Here is a 3,636-nt window from a genome sequence, read left to right on the forward strand (position 1 = left end):
AATTCCAAAGCGCTTAATCGTATTCAACAACAAGGGCCTAGAAATTGTCTCGAAAGCGCGTTTCAGATCCAAGAAAACAGCAATGATGGTATCTTTACATTCTAATTTCTCTTTCCATTTTGCTAACACCAAGTTCAATGCGGTTTCACAGGAATGTCCTTCCCGATATCCCGATTGTTCTGGTATTAGCAAAACGTTGAGATTTAAATATTGCAACAGCTGGCCTTTCACAACTAATTCTAATATTTTCAGCCGAAGAGTTTCGTCCCATCAACATGTTGCACTGCACATTAGAGCAGTGCAACATGTTGATGGGACGAAACTCTTCGGCTTTAATCGTTCCAGCAATCGTAAGGTCCGGCAAGATGTGATCAATGACATGAAAGCAATCTAGAATAACTCTAGCATTGACATTATCCATTCCAGCCGTTTTTCCTAAAGAAAAGCAAATAGTTTGAAGTTCATTTAATGTAATTGGGTGAAATCATTCAAATCTACAATTACTATCAACCGGCTGTTTTATTTCATCAGGTTCATCGACCAATTCAATGGACTGATTGATCAATGAAACACTATTGACGAAAAAATCATTAAACTTTAAGTGTGCCATGAAAAGCTATTGACCGCGGTTTACTATTACTAAGTTTCAATAAAGATTTCAAAATTTTCCATAACTCTTTGCTGTTGTTCTGATGCTGATCAATTTTCCTCTGAATATATTCACAACGAGTTTTCTTAATCGATTGTGAATATCTATTGCGCGCGATCGTGTACATATTCCAATGATTTCCATCATTAGTTCTACGAAATTTGTTGTACCATTTGTCTCTCTCACGTTTAAGGCGCAAAAGATCCAAATTGTACCAGCTGTTCGAGTTTTTCAAAGATACAAATTTTTGCGTAACTAGCTGATTTGTACACGTTTTCAAGGTAATAGTTAGAACAGCTGCTGATTCATCTAAATTATCGACCTCGAATGGAAAATCCAGGCTTCTCGTCACAAGATTCGAAACAGCTTGTTTCGAATATTTCCTCCAGCACTTTAATTTAACAAACTCGTCGTTTGCCACAAAATTATCTACAATATTGATAACTAAGGTCTCATGATCGGTTTTTTTTTTCAAATTGGTATCCGTGACTGTGTTTCAAAATTTTACTGTTTTACTGTGCCTGGAAATACGCTTGAATTCATTTACTGTTTGTTTCAAATTGAAGAAATCAGATAAGCGCTTCAAATGGTTCGAATTGTAGTCATCACGCCAATTGATATTAAAATCACCAGCTAATATATTTATTTTGCTAGAATCAAGGAACATTTCTGAAAAAAGTTTTCTAAAATTTCAACAAAACGCTGGTCACTAGAGCTGGGGCTATGATACAAAACACCATAATTGAAGTGTCTGCTATAAACGTACGAAAACACGTTTTTGTCACTACAGTAGTTTGCGAGCAGCAGTGGTTTGAATGGACCAACAGCATAAAAGAAAGGGTTTTTTTTTGCAACGAACCGTTACTGGCGATGAAAAGTGGGTCCATTACGACAATCCTAAACGTCGGGCAACGTATGAATACCCCGGCCATGCATCGACATCGGTCAAAACAAATTTGGAAACGCTGAAATGGGAGGTCCTATTCCACCCGTCGTATTCTCCAGACATTGCTCCGTCCGATTACTACCTTTTTCGATCGATGCAACATGGCCTGGTTGACCAGCACTTCTCCAATTTTGAATATTAAATTTGTAACCATTTTTGCAGAATAAAGCATTCATTATTGAAAAAAAACTTACCGGTACTCCTATTATTGTTTTAACAGAAGCCATTGGTGTAATTTTACTTATTGGCATTCCAGAAACCCCAATCTTCAAGAATTATTTTTTTCTGTTCTCCCGTTTTCCGGAAAATTACAAAAAATCGAAAATTCACTAAACAAAAACATTGGCCAAAAGCTACATTTTTGTTCCTACAGGAAGTACAATTTTCCGACATCATCCAACATCATGCCCTACATCCTATCTTCATCGTTGGAAAAGCCATTCTTGAAGAGAAAAATTCTGAGAGTCTTAAATGCGATACACATGTCAATGAAAATAGTGAAATCGAATTTGAAAAAGTTACCGTAAAAAAATGTTCACCACCTCGAAAAAAAACACCTTATGCAGAATTTTTGCTCAATCGGATTTAAGAGAGAGTGGCGCAAAGGGGTCAAAGTTTTAGTTTTTCCTTTTATCTTCTATTGTTCTTTTGATTATCTTCTATGTTCTTTAGTTATACATACCTTGGAACGAAACTAATGAAATAATATTACTGAGCATCTAATATATGAGGGGCTTAGAATGCAAGAGGTGTAAGTGACTTGTTCGATTTCTCTTCGTCAACTTTTTCTTTGATTAATAACTCAACAGCAAAAACGTTCCAATTTGAGTTTGCTATAGAATCCGATAGATGACGTTCTTATCTACCTTCCACATGGTCAAATACGAGGTATGGCTATTAAATAACGAGACTGCCCTAGAGGGCTGGGGGGGAAAACGAATAGTGCGTTCGGTAGCTTGATGATGATGATGGTCCCGCCTCCTTCCCCTAAAGAGGTTTGAGCAAGACGAGTTATCTAAAAGATAATTTATTTATTTTTTCTCAACATTGAAATCAGTTTAGCTGACACAAAAAAACGCATTGATTTTATTCACAGATATAAGTTCAAAAAATTGAATGTCAAAATACAAGCCAATACTCAGTCATGTCCGCCACAGAGCCGATACGGTCCCGACGAGGCCCTTGCAGCCAAGTGGTCCACCAGAGCACAAGTCCAACCGCCAGCCTTGTTTTGGATTGACTATGGATATCCTCATTCAGAGAAATTGGGAAAATTTCCTTTACGAAAAATTCCTAGACCGGCACTTAAAAATCTTTCAATTAATTATCCTTTATATCTGTGGCACGCGCGCGACGCTCAAACTTTTGTAGACTACTTTTATTTTTTTTAACTAATACAACTATAAAAAACAACAAAATAAAAATAAAAATAGTCCATCATCACCAGATCATAACAGACATAAAAGAGATCAATACAAATAAAAAAAAAGTTAATTTTAAAAATTTATATTGTCTACACAATATAATCCGTTAAAAAACTTGAAAATATCAAAACAAACTACAAAAAACTGTCCACATTAATTGTCCGTTCGTATAAAACTTCGTCAATAAAAATCTTCGTCATAAAAAAAAGTTCGACTGTTAATTAAAGACAGCTTTCACGTGTGAAATACAGTGCCTATTAAATTCTGTAAGTGTTGTTGCGCATTTAATATGTCATCGAGTTGAAAACATTTATTCCTTTGAAGTACAACGAATTTTGTGAAGCACATGACAAGAAATTAGGTGTTCTTAGTTCATTCGCGTTTCTTGTGTTATATCTATGGAAATCACTTCCTCTTTCAACTCGATCACACAAATATCGAGACAGCAAACCGTTAACTACTTTAAAAATGAACACCATAGTTAAATAAATAATTCTTTGCTTCACGGAAAACCATTTTAGAGCGTCCAGCATCAAAAATGAGGAAGTGAATCTATTGCATTTTAGAATCAACCCCATTATTTTATTCTGCAAACGCTGTAATCTCGATATTTGTGT

This window comes from Toxorhynchites rutilus, chromosome 3 (assembly GCF_029784135.1).
Source record: "Toxorhynchites rutilus septentrionalis strain SRP chromosome 3, ASM2978413v1, whole genome shotgun sequence".
Taxonomy (NCBI): domain Eukaryota; kingdom Metazoa; phylum Arthropoda; class Insecta; order Diptera; family Culicidae; genus Toxorhynchites; species Toxorhynchites rutilus.